Genomic DNA, 19,203 nt, shown 5'->3' on the forward strand with positions numbered 1-19,203 from the left:
TTTTAGGACTTTTTATGACTTTCTATAGTATGACCTTTTCATGACTATTCATGCCTCACTATACTATGACTTTTTATGACTTTTTAAACCTTACTATACCGTGTCGTTTTTATGACTTTTTATGCCTTACTATACTATGACTTTTTATGCCTTACTATACTGTGTCGTTTTTATGACTTTTTATGCCTTACTATACTATGATGTTTTGATTTTTTATACCTTACTATACTATGACTTTTTTATGACTTTTTATGCCTTACTATACCGTGTTATTTTTATGACTTTTTATGCCTTACTATACCGTGTTATTTTTATGACTTTTTATGCCTTACCATATTATGACTTTTTTATTACTTTTTATGCCTTACTATACCGTGTTATTTTTATGACTTTTTATGCCTTACTATACTATGACTTTTTATGACTTATTATCCCTTACTATACTGTGAAATTTTTAATAACTTTTTATCCCTTACTATACTATGTCGTTTTTATGACATTCCATGCCTTTCTATGACTTTTTTATGACTTATTATGACTTTCTATAGTATGACCTTTTCAGAGTTTTTATGCCTTACTATACTGTGTGGGTTTTATGAGGTTTTATGCCTTCCTATAGTATGACCTTTTTATGCTGTACTATACTGTGTCATTTTTATGACTCTTATGCCTTACTATACAAAGATGTTTTAATGATTTTTTATGCTTCACTATACTGTGTTCTATGACTTTTCTATGTCTTACTATACAATGACTTTTTTACGACTTTCTATGCCCTTCTATTCTGTTGTTTTTTTGCCTTTAATGCCTTACTATACTGTTACCTTTTATGACTTTTTATGCTTTTCTATTCAATGTTGTTTTTATGACCTTCATAGTTTGTTTAGCCTCTGAAACTCCACAGTCTGAAAGTCCAATCGCAGTTTGTGAGATTTGCAAAACACAACAAGAAAAAACAAGCCAAGATTAACATTTACTTTAACTTCAGCCCAACTCAATAAATATGTTGATATGCTGAATAATGAGCTGATAAGTCTGGATAAATAAAAATAACAAAAGATTATATTGATAAAGGAGGATAAACAACCTTTAATATGGATGGTGATCACACAGTTATGTTTACCTAGTTAAAGATGCAACTGGAATAACATCAACAGTTAGTTGTGTTTAGAGTTTAACTAACTACTCTCCAGCCTCTGACACAGAGTGAAAGAGTTCCTTCACTTTTCCAACAGAGGGAGCTCTGACACTTATAATGACTTTCTGGTTTCCAAAGAAACTTTTAATTACATTACTTACTTGGCTTTTGAAAATTGGGGCTGACACAAGACATTCATATACACATTTACATGCCTTGGTGCGTTTAGGGTCCAGCTTGAGATTTGCACATACATGGCCTGGTGTTACATTCCTCTCAGACGTAATCATGCTGTCAAGTGAACTGAATGACACAGAAACACACTGCACTTTGGTGAGAGCGAAAGCATCAGTGCTCTGCTGACCTCATTGAACACTTCTCTGGAGCTACTGCACCGTGCCAGATGCCTGTGGAACGCACGGCAGAAATTTCCAACATTATTTAGTATTGAGACTGACAGCAGCGGTTTGTTTGCCGTGTCGTGTTCGGCCCTGAGCTGCTGTCAGATGGGGCCTGAGGATGGAAGGAATGCAGATGTATTGTTTAAAAGTTGTGTCAGTACCATGTTGACTGATTGTCAGGGGCCGGGGGGGCTGGCTGGAGTGACAAGCGAGTTATTAAACCATGGGGTGTAATGAGAAGTTACTGGGGAGAGTTGCCAGTTTTCTCCTGCCTGCCTGGCTTCACCATCCCATAGTTGATGGAGACAGATAAGATGACACAGTTTTAGCTCGACACATCAGAGCTCTGTTCAACCCACTCAACCCCTAACTTCCTGTTTTCTCCCTCCTGCAGCCTCTGTTGGGATGCTAATCTTCCACTGTCATCATGTTGACTGGCAGCGCTTTGACAGCATGTTACAGCCTGTCGAAAACCGACACAGTGGCATTTCACAGAAAAATGCATGTGATATAAAGCGAGCTTGTTGAGACCGGGATCTCCTGAGAAAGGAAATAAAAAGAGAAAATGTAAGTTTGCAGGGTCGTGTAACGTAAGCGGGCAGATGGTTGTGAGTGTGGGCAATGATACTCCTGAATTCAGTGTATAAACACACCCAGTACGGCTGCAGCCACACACTTTCTTTCATGAGGCTTTCCCCAAATGTCTGGATGCAAGAAATATGAGAGATCAGCGGGAACTGGCCACCTGGCTTTGGTAAACCTTAAAAAACACAACTGTAAGATGGTATGTTTACATTGAGACTTTGAACAGCCAATCGTCTCCACTTTCTCGCTGTGAACAATTTTCCAAGCAGTGGAAAAATTTTCCAAATTTACATTTTGAGCAAGAGATTGACACACTATCTGTCCTCGTACGGAGGTGTAACATTTGTCAGGACTGTTGGTGTGGCATCAAAAGACCGCAGTAAATTATCCCCTGACATCTGAAGCAAGTGGTTCGGTCATATGCTTTGACCCAACTGCTCTCGCGTGAGTAGGAGAGGGCCCTCGCAGCAACTGGTCCCTGGACACCCTGGGGTCACGACCCTCGGGTGCTCGGGTGTGTATTTAGAGGTCAGGCTGCGACATTGAAGGCCTGGTGTTCCCCCAACACGGGCCCCTTCATAATCCATCAACACCCCAGTGACGGAAAGACACATGTGCACACTTGTGCGTGAGTGCATTTCTACTAGAATAAGCAACTTTATTTTATTTTATTTTTTTTTAATTGTGTCATGAACTACATGAATGACATCCATAAAAGTTAAACTAATCAATTAACTAAATCTGATTCATTATTTTTAAATAAAAATAAGAATGGTGTGTGCAAGTGATGGTTTGTGCCTTATTTTAATCATATTTATGTATTTATATCTAAAATCAACTCCAACAATCGTAGAAATGCTCAGTCTGCATGTTCCACACAGAGTGATTCATGGTGCTTCCTGCGGGATAAATCATGCAGACATGGTTTTACACACACACAGACACACCAACACACACCAGTCCCGCTCAGCCACCTGACCCCCGACACCCTCAGCTGTGATGCTAAACACATTCCAGAGGTGATTCCCACCGGACAAGTTCAACGCTGACAGACACAGATTCCTCCACTGGCATGCCATTAGCAAACCCACCTGGTCCCAAACTCTGCTGCTGCCGCCCCAGGACCTTTCTGACATCCTCAAACAGCCACTGAAACACAGGAAGAGAGTGGATTGATTTAGACACATATAGAGTTTATATTTGTTTCATTTGTGGTTAAAGCTGTGCCCTCTCCCCTGGTTCCTGGTTACACAGCTAATGTCTTGAGCATGTATTTTTGTTCGAGTCACAGATTGTTTTCTCTAGAAATGTGTAGGCAGTGCAGGATGACACACGGCAGCTGCTTCCATTTTTTCATTCTGCTCTCTGGCACGTTCACACGAGCCCAGACGTACGGCACTGCACCAAAGTTATCTTTCGCGGCAGGATGTGCACATCACACGGACAATTCAACATGTAACTCATGCAGACTGGCCCATGTTGCTCAAGATCAATTGTTGAGTTTAATGGCATCTTGCTGAAAGACTAATGTAAGCAACTGTACAATGTTCTCACAGAAGGGAAACAGCTCCTCTGGAAGATTTACTCAATAGAAAAAGCTTCAATTAAAGTCACTTTGGTTTAAACATGCAACATGTAATATCAAAGCCCACAAAGCAATTGACCATTTGCTAAGTTACTATTTCTTTGCCTATCAATATTAATTCTTGGATGACACAAAAGCAGTCTAATTATATGCAGCCAGAGACTGTCAGTTTTGCTGGGTGACAACTGTTGCTAGCAGAATTTATCAGCAATAGCTAGCTAACATCAGCTAATTAAGCTAGCCTTAGCTTCATGAGCTGGCCGCTATATTTATAATGTTTCCAGCTGGATCCTTTTAAAATGAATGATGTAGAGCTAGTTAGTCTTAGTATTATAAGTATGATAAGGAAAAATGTCAAATCAAACTGACTGTTAGACCTGTTTAGCTGCTGGAGCTACGTACGTAATTGGAAAAGACAGATTAGATTTATGCTTTATTGTTTGTATTTTTAACAGTACCGTAACGTAATGTAAAGTTACATAAATTAGCGAAATAATGTTTGGCTGGTGTTAAATGATAATCGTGAATGGGGCTTTTTAAAATGTATGTTTGAAATTGGAAGTTTGGCCTTGGAAGTAAGCTAGTTAGCCTGACATGCTAACATTTGCTGCTTATGTTAGAGCAGAAAAACACACTGTTTAATCCATTCCTTAAATTCTGTGCTTGTATTTGGGGGGGGGGGGGGGGGGGGGAGTATCAGAGAGGCTGAGTTTGGATGATGGAAGATCAATATGCTGCCGTGCTCACTAACCTCTGATTGGATCATTTCTTCTCAGGGGAGACGTTTGGCTGACATGACACTCAGGTAAATGACTTTTCTTTAACTTTTCAACCCGTCATTGTTTTGTTTTTTTTAAGCACATGAATTTGTTGCGACATTATTTATGAAAGTGGAAAACAAGCATGTGAACTTTCACCACAGGTGGCCAAGTGCGTTAGCCAACAAGTCACTTGATGTGTGTGTGCGGGGTGGTTACAGCGTGTCACCGTGATGATGATCAGTGATGGGTATCTATGCTGACGAGCCCGCAGCAGCTTCCCTTTTCTCCTTCCTGGGGATGAGATGTGTTCTATGATGGGAAATCCAGGTCACCTGCCCACTCAGCCCCCTAACTTGAACCCGAATGTGGCCATGCATCCACTCACGTAGGCACACATAAACACACACACGAATCTGTGTGTGTGGTTGACAGCTGTTAACATCTGAATTAATGAAAATGTTGAGACCTTTAGAATTCATTCAACATCCTCCACTTACTTTGCTTCTCCTCTGCAACTGAAACCAGTAGGTGTATCCACCTTTTCATTCTGACATTGGGAGCTCAAAAGAAACGAGTAACAAAAGGCACACAGGTTCTGACAAGCTCTGAAAGTTGGTATAATAATTCATCATTGTTTACAGGATACCTCAGGAACATTTGCAACTGTCTTCAGCTGGTGAGGAAATGATTTATAATTAACTATAGCAGATTATTAACTTTAGGCTTTAGAGACAGAAAGAGTTTCATTTATTTGTGTGTGTGGGAAAAACGGTGAAGTTGGCTTTGAAAATGACTAAAGATATGTCAATTATGAGTAGAGCTTTTCCCAAAGGCTCCGGTGTCCAAGCTTATTGTTGCCTGTCCAACTGACTGATGAGCCAAGAAAAACAGGAATGAAAGAGAAAACCTCTTTTTTTTTTTTGTCTTTGCCTTCCAATATGTAAAACCTTCTGGCAGTCGAACTGGTTTCTACTTTTTTATGATAAAATCTCTGTTGTTTTTGGCTTCACTTGACAGTGTTACACTTAGAGCATCAAAAAGGAAAGAGTAGGTGACATGTTGTAGAAGTCAAAGTCAAATCTTGTACAGAGGTAATGTACAAGATTTATTTATCTAATGAGACATCTTGACATCCACAGACATGTTTTAATCTCAGAGCACAAACCATTTTCTCTCAGTCTTGATGTGGCTCTGTGATAATAATAATAATAATAATAATATTAAACGTTATTTGTATAGCACCTTTCATACATAATTACAGCTCTAAGTGCTTTACAGAAGAAAATAAAATCAAATATACAGGTAATAGCAGCAAAAATTAGGGGCAATATAATAAATAAAAGGGCAATAAAAGAATATAAAAAACAGTGTTGTTAATGATGATGGAAGCACAACCACAACGGTGCTAAAATGTCACATTAAAACTATCTGGTCCTGGATTTTGGCCAAAACAGAGTCACATAAAAGGTGTTAAACTGTTATAGGACCAATACTGTTTAACTCAGAGGATGCTGAAATCCTGAAGCCTAATATTCAGAGAGCAGAGAGAAGCTTTTATTTCAGATGTGTGAAGGTATTTTATTGTGTTTGCATGTTTTACATGCTCTGCAGGCTTTCGTGCGCATGTGTCTGCAGTGCCCTTTTAATCCCTTTAGAGAAGGGATTGAGTATCGCCCCGTATACCTCCTTCACCCAATACCTCAGCACACGTGTTCACAGCACAATGAAGACATTGAGTGGAGCCATCATCCCCCTGCACCACTGGTACCCATAAATCTTCCCCATGGTTCAGAGAATTCCTGCAGACAGTGTGGACCTCACTCTCATCTGATCCGATCACACACACACACACACACACACACACACACCAGCACGCAAACACTGAAGTGATTTTGCCACCGACTTCATGATGATATCTTTTGGAAGTTTATCACCTTGAGAGTAAAAACAAAAAAAAGAGAAAATGTTCATGTTAACATTTGGAACAAATGTTGACAATAAAGATGTCGGATAGGACCTGAGCGGCAATAAATCATCTTAAAGGAGATGACGAGGCCCTCAGTGTGCGAGGCTGTCCGGCACGTTCAAGTGGTCACGGACTGAAATGGATTTAACCAGCCAGCTCTCAGCTGTAAGCAGAGAAAGTCACAAATCAATCCAAGCTACGCTGTTCAAACAAAGCCAACTCTATTTCATCTGTCCTCAAGACATACACTCTTTTAAACACACACACACACACACACATACAAACACATACACATACACCAAACACATGCAACCGTACACACACTGCTTGGCAGCAAAGCCTCAATCACACGATACAAAAATCCCTCACACGCTGCACCAGCTATACGGGATCTTTTCCACTGAATTCTTTCTTTTGTGCAACTTTGGGAAAAGCCGTGGTCTTTTTAAGCCTCTGACTTTATGAGAGGAGTCATGTGAAAGGGAAGTAAAACAGGCTACAAGTTCAAATAAACCAAATCTGTTTGAAGTATGAGTAGCTATAAATCACCTATGTCAATGCAAAATATATTCTCTGACCACAGCTCAGTGACATGTAAGTGATGTTTCAATCGAATGTGGTCTATCTCAAGGTCCGCGCTCTGTCTTCCCTCAGTGTGTGTGTGTGTGTGTGTGTGTGTGTGAGTGTGTGTGTGTGAGTGTGAGAGTGTGTGTGTGTGTGTGTGTTAATGAGTGTTAAAAGTGGCATGGCGAAATACGCTTGGTGATGTATTGACGACTCTGCAGCTACTGTAGTTCAGTGAGCTAAATGCTAACATGCTAGCCACCTGATTGATAACTAATCAGTTAAAATAGCTCGTGAGCCTCTTTGTATTTTCTCTGTACTTTGCCGTTCACTCCTCCCTGGCATTTGCACTCAGGTCTACCTGTCGTCTGAGTGTTACTGAAGAGGGGGAAAAGCTCTCTGCGCTAACGAATTAGCAGCAATAGCTTGGAGAGGAAACAGCTAACAAGGTGGCTAACTGCAGGCTAGCTGGTGTACTTGGTCACTAAAGCTGTTCAGGAGCCTTTGTAGTCGTCATAAACCACGAGGGCCGAACTGAAATTAGACAATCTGTCGCCTAGCAACCTTTACAAGATGTAACTTTGTTTTTTAAAACAAAAACTTGAGGTTTTAAGGCACTTTTCTTTTTAACAGTTGCGCCGTCAGCTGTTTAGCTGAGCTGAAAGCCAATACTTACATTTAAAAGTGTAAACACCGGGCTCCCTGTCAGTATTCTTCGCTGCCATATTATTTTCATTACGTCACGCTATGAATCTTGGGATAGGTTGGGCCACGAAGGATCCACCCGTTGCGGCCTCTGGATGCAGCCCCTTGAAATGGGACAGAGTTCAACTGTCAGTCAGCAAGCTTGTTAGCTTAATTGCTAACATAAAACAAGTTCACATAGTTTATTCATAAAGCTTATTTACACTGGTGACTCCTGTTTCATAACTGCCTGCAAACCATTCCTCTTATGTGGAGCAGTTTAAACACTGACAGAGAAGATTAAATAAAGATTGATGGTGCAACTCAGGTAATAAGCTACAACAACTTCCTCCTCCAAATTTACTTCACCCCTGAGAGTGAACCCACTAATTGTGACCGCTCTATTGGAATTAATTGATATTAGTGTTATTATTGTTGCTAATTATATTGTATATATTTTGAATCTATTAGTTTCTCATCATTTTTATGTAGTCACATTATTTTCTTGTATATTTTATTTTGTATTTAATTTTGTGATACTTCTACATACTTGGGTGAAGGCTTTAAATAAACTGGGTTTTTTATTTGTTTTATTTGTCATTTTAAATTGTGCAAAAATAAATAAATGAAAATAATGAATGAATCTCACTGTTAAAAAGCTGGTGTGACCAGAGCTCGAGAGTTTTGAGGGAATATGTATGTGCTGTACATGTGTCAGTGTGTTTCATTGTATGAGCCTGCACAGTACACTTCATTTTGTGCACATGTGAGTGAGGAGACTGTGATTAGAGGGTGGCACTGCAGTGTTCCCTTTGGGCCAGTTCACCCTGTTATTTTCCCCTCATCAGCCCGTGCTCTCAATAGGGAGGGTGGGTCCGTGACCTCCCTCCCACGCACAACCACGGGAGAGGGAGGCACCCGTTTCATACACAACCCTCTCAAGTGTCCGCAGAGGCACTTTGGAGTTCACGGGGCCCCCCCCCCCCTCCAGGCCTCCAGGGCCCCCGGCAGAAACTCCACGCAGCTCATAAAGTCGAGCTTATCGATGCCCTGGGCCTCGGAGCTGGATCCTCCGCTCTCTCTCCTCCTCCTCCTCCTCCTCGCTGTCACACAGACAGTTAACACGGACTCATCACCGTCCTCCATCTGGACTCACTGAAGTCATCAAAAACTGATGAACTGGTGACACCGAGTCAGGGTCAAGGCAGGCAAAACTTTTAGGGATTTGGGCTCATTTCCCTTTAACTTCAGCAGATAAATTAAAGAGATAAAGAGAAGCCAAGCGGTGACACAAGTAATATGTCTTGAAAGCTTTTTTTGGCATCCTCACTTCCCTTCACTTTTATACCATCTTTTTTTTTCCCCTCTTCCTCTGGCTCTTTTTTTTTTCCCCCCACTGTCTCTCCCTCCCTGTTTCCCACCCACAGCATTCAGAAACCCTGAAAGGAAGGCACCACCGTAAAACAAACAGCCCAGGGCCTTGTTTAAGCCGGGTCGCCCCTGTGAAGGAAGGTGAACCATCTGAACCGGGGAGAAGGGGAAAAAAAAACAACAATAAAATCTGCAGTGGAATGCACACAGTGGACACCGTCCTGCTGAAAGTCTGAGGTCTGGGTTCATTAAACTTTAAAGAGAGCAAAACAACGCGGGACAGTAGAGACGCTATGCAGCACAATGACTGGCAAACAATGCTGCGGTCCCGCTGTCTGCACTTGGCGGTCTGATTCCCCCAGCAGAACAAAAAAAAAAAACGGTTCAGACTACCAGAGTTTCCGATTCTTTTTGTTTTTTAAGACGGACGCTGAGAGACTTTGAGTGGGCGGGAACCAGAAACCACAGAGTCAGGACTGGCAGCGCACCAGAACGGCTTCAGACAGAACAAAACAATGCATGTGGTAGAACTGACAGTGATCTGGACAATTTCTCCTTGTGCTTTGCGTCATAATTCTCCCTCATTGCAGCAGTTGACCTGTTGCAAGTTAATCACAGTAGTAATGACGCTCTTTTGTCGTATTCGTCAGATATCGTTTTAATGATGACTATTGACGCCGAGCAAGAATAGTGTCAATCTGAGGGATGACGTTATAACACAAAAGATATTTTATCACTTTGCATGATAAAAACGTACACGACCAAGGGTTTGAAACGTGCCCAGTGAAGTGCTGCTTCTCATCAGCACATCAAACCACAGGGTTTCTATTTAGCTCAGAGGGACAGATTCACCCCCTGCAGTCAGAATAGATTACCATGGTAAATGGAGGGGTTTTCACCTTCAGGCGTGGTAGCCTCACCACAGGACACTAAGTATATGCTCTTAACTGAGGCCATCTAGTTACACATAGTTAAATATCACAGTAAAAGAATATTCTGGCTTGGGTAGAAAGCCATTAAATCTGCACCCCTCAATGTTTTTACTTACCGATGGACAACATGACTTTGTTTAACGTGAAATGTGTCACTCGTGTTTATTTCCGGCTAAATCAGTCCCCCCCCCTCGGCTCTGCTTGGTCTTTCAGCTGATTGCTTTGGTTTTATGGCATCGTTACTGTTTTGATTTAGCCTCACCGCTCTCATCAACCTAGTTTCGAGAAGCGGGGAGCTTATTTCCGAGAAAACAGCTGTGATTAACCCGCTGCACAAAATCTGCTCAGCAACAGAAGAAAGAGTTAGTGACTAGCTGGTGAACGTATGGAGGGCACAGGAGCTCAAGAACCACATATTTCTCTCAGGAGTTAGCGGAGGTCGAGAGCTTAATTCTGGTATCATCAGACGTTTATTTGCAAATGGTTTGCTAACACGTTAGCCACAAGAACTTTATTCAAAAATGATATGACAGTGAACTGTTAAAAAAAACACATATGGGTCTTTTGCATGATGCTGAGTTAATGCACCGGAAACTGAGTTTAATCTTTAACTAACTAACTAATTAATCATGTTTTATTTTATCATTATAAGGGTATAATAGGTGTCGGGAGGAATAGTGTCATATCTGATGGCAAGAAGGAACCTTCAACCCACACATCATTCAGTGCATCATGTTATAACCAAAGCCAATTATTTTAACTATATAATCAACATTTAAAAGAAACAGATACTTTTATTGTTGGCATAAAAATAATAATGACAACATCCAAAGAAATACAATGGTATGGATCAGTGGAGCAGAGGATTTATCACATTTTTCCACTTATTATTCTCAATAAAAAAAGAATAAAAAGACATGTGTCTTTTTTGGAAATTATTGGCCACTTTTGTCACTTTTAAAAAGTGATGAAAACCAAGTCAGCTCTGGTTTCATCCAATGTATTCAAACATATACCCCCACGGTCAGAGCAAACATTCCTGCCACAGCAGTTCCCAGACTCCCACTGCTCCAGAGCTTTCAAACATCACAGGAAACACTACAATATTCTCCAGAAACACCAGAGGAAAACACTCTAAAGAACGCTCTGTGCACTCGGCGGTCGGAGAAAGACACTAAAGGAGTTGATGAGGAAAACGAGGATGACACATAAGAATGTTCCTCTGTGAGAATGATGTATTATCCTTTCAAAGAGACAGCGTATACAAAGCGTGCATTTTAGCATTTCTGATAGATATCTAGCATGCAGGGACACTTCTGGGGAAACTATGTTTATTAACTTTTCAGCCTCACACACACACACACACACACACACACACAGCACACGTACAACAGCGGGTTCCCATGCAGACAAAGAGAAAGGAAATGGCTTAAACAAACAAAAAAGAGATGCGACATATATACATGAGATTGAGTGTCAGTTTTGCCACCTTCAGATTCAAACCACAGAGCAAATGGCACACTGTCTGTCGTCTGACTATGAAAGATGTGGCTGAAAGTTGATATGTGACTGAAGCAGAGAAACTAATCTGGGTCAAACCTCAGCCAATGCTGCTCGTGCCCACAATGTTTGCAAACCAGCTCATGAGGGGCTTCACGTCGTTTTTGGTGATGTTGTGTGTGATAATAATGATGTAGCTCCAGTCTGTGACTTCTGAACCGTCAGTAATCTGGATTTACAATGTCAAGACGCTGAGGTTAGTGCAGACACAGCTTCCCACAGTATGCTGTGATAACGTCCTCCGGGCATCGGCTCGTAATGCAGCCCGTTGAGGCTGCGCTTGGAGGTATTCATGGGCAGTTTTTAAGGAGGAAACATGGTGCCTGTTAACATCATAGCGGAGATGATGGGAATACAAATACATGTCGAGGCGAAAGGCTTACATCACTTATGAAAAAGAAAACTGCAGAGAGCCAATAAGAGCACAGACTTCGGGGTTTTGACGCCATCCAGACCGCTGTTCTGTTTCTCACTGCGTGTGTGCCAATAGCTTATTGTTTCCCCATACACAGAGTGTTTGACTCACTATTAACCCAGTGCAGTTTATTCAAGGACGTCATCACCATATTTACCAAACTGAGAATGGGAGGCCAGTTTTCTTACACGAGCTGTGATTAACTACGACAAAAGACAGAAGAAGCGATAGCGAGGAGGCGGAGGCCGTGTTCCAGAGAAGAAACACGACCTGTTTGTAGTTGCTGACTTATCTTATCAGGAATCACACGCTCTGTTTAGTATCTACTTCAAAAGCGGCAGAAAACAGGTTCACGGCATATGTTGGATTACTCCGGCCCTGCGTGCTCATACCTGTCACCTCTAATGCGATTTTAATATCCAGTGGTTGCCAATCAGAGGCACTTGCCGCCTGCCCCAGGGGCCACTTCTGTGGGCACCAGGGGGTTTGACAGATAGTTACCTCAAGTATTGAGTCTACCTGTTGGAAAGGTTAACTAAAAGTAATGGATACATGGTTGAAACGCCCTGCGTCTGTCACGCCAAGTGGTGGAGCTACAAAATGCAAATGTGAGCAAACTGACCAAAACTCAGATGGTTCAGTTGTATGAGAAAATATATATTTATACACGTAATTGTGTTTAATAACATTCAATTCAGGTTGAATCCACTTTGAATATGGCTGGTTTTTTGAAAGTCTCAAAATGAAAAACGTCTTAATGCATATTTTTGCTGCCAGTAATTTATATACGTGTCTCCAGAACATCAACTTCTCAGGAGTAAAGAGAGTAAAGAGAAAAACTGCAGCGCTAATGTGCGTTTTAGAGTTTTCTCGTCATAACAATGAGCTGCATCTGCGGTAAATACATCAGCTGTTGATGAGAAATGACCTCATTAAGGCAGAGACAGCTTACTGCGAAAGATGATTGTGCGCCACTGCTGACAGCTGACCCCATACCCACAGCTACCACAGGCCTCTGCAGGAGTGAGCAGGGCTCAGTGTGTTGGTATCCGTTTTAAACCAGAAGACTGCATGTCCTCACGAGGATAGAAAGGCAACGAGAGGCCTTGTTTCAAGTGACGATTTAAAATCAACAATAACACAACACACACACACACGCTCTTTAAGTGTCAGCTGTCATGAATGTTGAATGTGAAAAGCTGTGTATAAGAGTAAAAAAAATCTTGAACCTCCGATCTTACGTAACTGAGATAATTAAAAGTTACTCAAGATGATCATATCTACTAAAAAAAATGTTGATTTTTGTCATGGACACGCACGATGAGGGATGATGGGACTTGGTTGGACAAGGCTATGAGAGCAGTGACGAGGGATTCCTCAGGGCTCAGACCTCGGGTGTGAACATGTTTTATTTTCTAGTAAACGTCGAGCAGCTGAAACTGACAGGAGAGAAAAGAAAGACAGGCCGAGCAAGTGAAAGGTGAATTGTTAGTAAGAGAAAAGAGTTTCGGTTTCTTGTTCCATCTCCATGGTACTGAAGAGTGTTCTCTCCAGACCTGGCCCTGCGCCTATCCAAACACCCCCCCCCCTCCCCGGTCTGTCCCTTCCCCTGACCCCGCAACCCTTCCACCGACCCCCAGATGTCACACAAGGCCACAGCTGCATCCCAAAGTCTGAGGAAAAAAAATAGTCTGTGCAAAGGCTGAGCAGGGCACTTATAGATAATTTGGAGGACCTTCATGTCCACTTGCCTCCGAGTGCAGTGTTTCTGCCCTGTCACCCCACGGCTCCTTTTTTCTTGGAGGAGGGGCGGGGGGGGGAAACACGAGGGTTGGATCGAGTTTATATCTGCAGCTGGGAGGTCAGCTTTCCTCTGGGACAATGTGAGGATATGAGTGTTTGATGACAAGTAACGATAAGGGACTCCGTGTGTGTTTGTGTGTGGGGGATGTGAAGGGTAATGGGTACAAGGGCAGACAATCTCTTTTCCACTCCCCCTTTTACTTTTTTCTCTTTCTGAAGACTGTAGCCACGGTCTTTCTGTTTTACTGAAACAGTGAGACTGCAGATGGGATCTCTTTCTTCTGCTTATCAAAACAGCCAAACCCATATCTATTTAATGATCTGCTGATAGTGTGACGATATGAGCGAGTGTCTGCACCATATTTTACTTTATTCCTCCCTTAAACTAACACGTTACACAACTTCTTGTCATGTAAAATTCTTGCACTCACACCACAGACTATATTGTAAATGCAGAAATACAACTTAAACAACTGCACCCTGTCTCCGGACATGAGTATATATATATATATATATATATTTATAAAAGTCGCAAAACAGTTGACACATTTTTATTAGCATGAATTATCTCATGGTATCTTACTCTCTTTGGTCCTGAAAAAGCTTCTCATTGCTGCATCTTGGCCACTTCCTGCTTATCACCTTTTATGAATGTGCACAAATACTGCAAGGATGACACTATGAGTCAAAGTTAAACCAGGAAGTCAGTCTGTACAATGGGGGTAATTACAATGAATCAGTGAGCTTACTGTTTGTCTGTTTCCTCTTACAAATAAATTGGACTAACCTCGATGTTTGGCCATGACGCTATGCGTCTTTCAGCAATCACTTTGGTGCGTACGGTGTTATCACGAACAATGGAGCTGATGGTTGAAGCTCTAAAAATAACAAGACTAAGATTTTACAGCCATGCTAGCAATTAGCCTGTTAATGTTCACCATCATGCACGTGCTAATTAGCACCAAACACAAAGTAGAGCAGAGGCTCATTCGTTTTTCAGTTATTTGGCCATAAACCAAAGGACAATTAAGACTGATTCATCATCAGGGCACCATTAATATTTTTACCAAATTTGATGGCGATTCATACAATATAAAAGTTATTGAGCTCTTTCAGAAAAAAATACAAAAAAGTCAGTCTCATGGTGGCGTTAGAGGGAAAGTCAGGGGATCACAAAAAGGCAGTAGGACTGTTTGTAGTGTCAAACATAAAATGTCACAATAGTTTGGACCAAACTGTTGTGTGACCAGCAGAACTGGTTTTGCCATCCATAGATCGGTGCCGTAAGTTAAAAATAAACCTTAAAACTGCTTCACTCAACTGGAGGCGGGTTAAAGTGGTAGCAGGACCAGCTCAGGCTTTGTAGCTGTCAGCCAACCTGACCTTTAGGGGCTGAGACAACAAACAGTGACAGAAATAGCACAGGTCACACAGCTGAATGTGAGGGAATAAACCGCTTCCTGTTTCGTTGAGCCCGTCTTCTCTGTGCCCCTCACTGAGTGAAAATAACGATCTCTTTCTCCGCGATGACGAAGATCAAACTTGTCAAACTGTTTCAAAGTTGACTTGTCAAGAGCTGGATGAGCAATGAGCAATCAAAGCCAGTTTCCCAGTCACATTGTAATCTGTTGTTTCAACGTGAACTGAAAATAAACTGGTATCCTGACTGTTAAAGAGCTTTTTAAGGGCTGCTCTTGCTCCTGGGTTGACCTCAGGCCGCAGATTTGCAAACTGTTTACACTCACATGCTATGTGGCTTCTACATGTGCGCCCAAAACTCCATGAATCAAATTACAGAACAGTTCTCACGAATTGTGGAAGTTGTGAGCGTCGCTGCCACAACAAAACAAAATAAAAAGAGAAAAAAAAGAGAGTCAGTCTTCAGGGATGGTGCACAGTTTATGGTATGTACCTGCCCTGTTTCCTGTGCAATCAGAGGAAATGAAGAGGGCTCATCTGTGGTCAGCGAGGCCATGTGTTTCCTGATCTGCTTTCCATAATGAGCAAACACGTATCCCACTGCAGGCATTTATCTGCTCCCAGAGCCCACATCAAGGCCTCAGGACTGTCCTCCAAACAATGGGCTCAGGAATCCCACTCTCCGCTCTACAAGAAATCAGGCGCTCATTTAGATAGCTGTATCTCCGTCTAGACACACGAGGCATGCCGGTGGTATCACTTGTTGAAACAGTGCAGTGTTAATTGCTATTAGGGTGACTCTGGGTGAAACAACAAACACAGAGCAGGGAAGAGGAATTTTACACATTGTTTTAAGAGGATTTGCAGATTAAACCTCTGATTAGCGGTGTTTGCTGTCTACTGTGTCTGAGATCTGAACCCAGGTGTCTTTGTAGAAGGTAAAACATTTACATATTCTAATGAAAAGAGCAGAGGAAATAGAAACCTCAATAGCTCGGGATGCCAGCTTCCGTCATGAGGGGATTTTTTTGTGATCAAATGGATCAGCGCTACAAATCTGGCAGGTCAAGAGACACCCACGGGATTCCAGACCTTCACAGTCAGAACAAAACTATTAGATAATGACTTCCTGTCAAAATGCATTGCAAGAACTGTTACCAATTCCTTTCATTTCCTGTCTCATCTTTCATGTAGACTTGTAAAAAAACAAAAAACAAAAAAATCCCAGTGGACAGTGTCCAAAATCCAAGAGCCGATCTGTGTTGTTTGGTCATAATGGGTTGAACCCCTTGTGACCGGCCCCACGCCGCAGAGACGTTAAAGGAGACGAGAGGGCAGGAAAAGGAGGTGTGGGTGGAGGAGGTTAAATGTGGGCCCTCTGTGAGGAAAGATCTTTTGTTTTTTTTGAAGTCGTGTTGTGCAGACTGGGTAATTCTAAGACTCCAGAGTTTTACTGTAATCTTTTGCAAAGTGAGAACCCTTATGTGGTTAACCACCCATTACCGTCACACTGCCGCTGCTCTTGACTTAAAACCAGCTGATAGAAACAGGAAAGAAAAAGTCTGGCCTTTGATACGACATTTTATATTTCTCATTCGAATTTGCCCTATTTATAATATGTAGTAAAACGGGACGACTTAAACCATTGTGGTGGTTGCAAAGATATGCAAAGATACTAAAGCGGTAAAGTGTGAGGTTCTTTATGTGCAATACACTCGTGTTAACCATAGTGGCTGAGAGGATGCAGAAATACCATGTGCATTTTAAGAGGAAATTACTTACAGCTAATAGCAACAGGCCCTCAAACCACAGTACTGAGAAGCCTATTCCTCATTTAGTTTCAGAGCCTTCTCCATAGTAAATCTTACACAAGTAAACAACACTGGAAGATATCCATCAATTATCCACATATAGTCTTGGAGTACAGCCAAATTTCCTTTGTGATGCAACCTGACAACCCTTCAGAGCAGAACAGCAACGACTGTAAACAGTGAAGTCGTGGGAAAAAAAAAACCCAGACACACCCACCTCAGAGTGGGGCGCAGCGACGGCAGAGTGATGCTATTAACGTCTCCATTCCTTCATCAGACAGGCATGCAAGGGCCAGGAAGACGTCTCGTGCAGCCTCAACACCACACGGCGAAAACAGGCACGAGGGCTCCCGCTGTGAAAATGACAGAGACAGAAAGAGAGAGAGAGAAAAGGGGCAGAGGTGTTTACCAAACTTTTAACTTTTGCCATATTTATGCGTCACTGGGAAATGAAAGGAAATATGAGAGAGAGAGAGTCATATAAAAAGCACAGTGCCCTTCCGGCTGTCGTCTGAGTTTATTAAATGTCATGTTGTGCAACGTGCAAAAAAGTAAAAGGTTGACGTATCTCCCCTTTTCTGTCAAACTGTGAGACTGGTCAGACTACGAGGTCGTGACCTACCTCAGTTGTCGGGCCAAAAAAAAAAGAAAAAGAAAAGAGAAAGAAAAAGAGAGAAGAAAAGAAAAACATGTTGTGTTTGAGATGGCCAAAAACGGACAGAATCGCACAGTGTGTGGGAGCCTTTAAATAGTTTTTATGACAACCTGAACAAACATGGAGGAGGGTACGGGTCTCTGAGCTTCTTTCTGCCTTTAATGTCTGAGATATTTGGGGCCTGCCTGATTAAAATAATCAATATTTTCCAGATGTAAAAACTATTTCTATAGTTCACTTAAGGCTGCTGCACCTAGTGAGTTTAGCTAAAATGAACTTTGTCGTGTGTTAGCTTTGTTCACTTTCCCCTCAGTTGTTGTTAGCTGGCTGACTGCCCGGTTAGCCGTGTTAGCTTTGGCTTCTTCCTCGTGTCTATTCCCCTCTTCTTCTGTTCTGTTTTTGATGTGTATCTTATTTTTTTAAAGAAAACATTTATATTTTCTTTAACCAGCCAAGTGAAGCATGTGTGCAGAGTCTCTCTCTGTTCTGCACATTTATAAAATGAATTCACACGTTTATGGCTACTTCTCGTTTGTAGCTGCAGCCACACTACTACACTTTAGTTTTAAAAAGCATCTCTTTTGCTACATTTACATTGTAAATTTCTCCTGTTCATTTATTCCTGGCGTCCAAACTACTCCAGAGTTTTTGTTTCCTAAAAACGGAGAGTTTTGGAAACGCAGCCAGATCTGTTTTAGTTGGGAAACTCCGGGGTTGCATTTTTACGACACTTGAAATGTAATTTATTTTCAGATGTTGCACACAGAATTTTTTAGAAAAACAAGGTCAGTGATAGTGCCTCATTTTTTGGAGACAAAACAGCTCAATTAAGAACATGCAGCACATTAACTGTTGTCTGCAGGAAACTGGTTTCCATGTGAAAAAAGTCCAAACATGATGGGCACAGAGGAAATACATCAGATGGGAGAAAAAACAGGAAACTTTGACCTGATAATGCCGAGTGTTTACTGGCCTCTACACATTAAGAGGTCAGGAAAGATAGGTAGCCTTACATTCTGGTCAGATTACAGGCTGATATCGGCTTATCTAACACAAGATATACAAAGATCCTGAGGGAAACCTGTTTTTCACTTTTTTAAAAAGGTTCCCACAGTCTCTCAAAGATCAACATGGGTTTGTCTGAGCTTATTCAAAGACTAAGTAATGAAGAGCCATTAATTAACATTACCAACATGCAACCTTTAAAAAACAAAAAAATGACTCACAGTCGTTCATTATCAATGTTAATTCCATCACTTCACTCCACCTCAGAAAGCAACCTGCACGATGTCCTGAGCGCTGCAGGCAAAAGGAATTCACACATTTTCATAAGCACAGGTTAGAAAAACAAGTGCAGGCTTAAGTGCAATGTTTTGTGGTGTGCAGCATCAAACACCTGCCCCACCCAGAAAGTTAAATTATTTGCAAAAAGCACTTGCGCGCATCAGTCATTGCACACAGTGCATACACTGCAGTGATGCACCTGCAACACAAAAATGAGAAATCCCAAAGGATACACATGCATTAACGAGAGGAACGGTACTGGTCAAGGA

At 41.7% G+C, this 19,203-nt stretch overlaps 1 long non-coding RNA gene across 1 annotated transcript; it reads right to left on the bottom strand.

Annotated features, from left to right (window-relative positions):
* Nucleotides 1-2,925: 2,925 nt before the first annotated feature.
* Nucleotides 2,926-18,947, bottom strand: LOC147817641 (uncharacterized). The gene is made up of 3 exons (XR_015436192.1): nucleotides 18,877-18,947; nucleotides 17,213-17,348; nucleotides 2,926-3,273 (listed from the first exon to the last, which is right to left on the bottom strand). It is a non-coding gene; the product is annotated as an uncharacterized LOC147817641 (long non-coding RNA).
* Between the last annotated feature and the right edge of the window lie 256 nt (nucleotides 18,948-19,203).

This window comes from Seriola lalandi, unplaced genomic scaffold, assembly GCF_002814215.2.
Source record: "Seriola lalandi dorsalis isolate HSWRI2012SDOR001 ecotype SW California unplaced genomic scaffold, Sedor1 jcf7180002054926, whole genome shotgun sequence".
Lineage (NCBI taxonomy): Eukaryota > Metazoa > Chordata > Actinopteri > Carangiformes > Carangidae > Seriola > Seriola lalandi.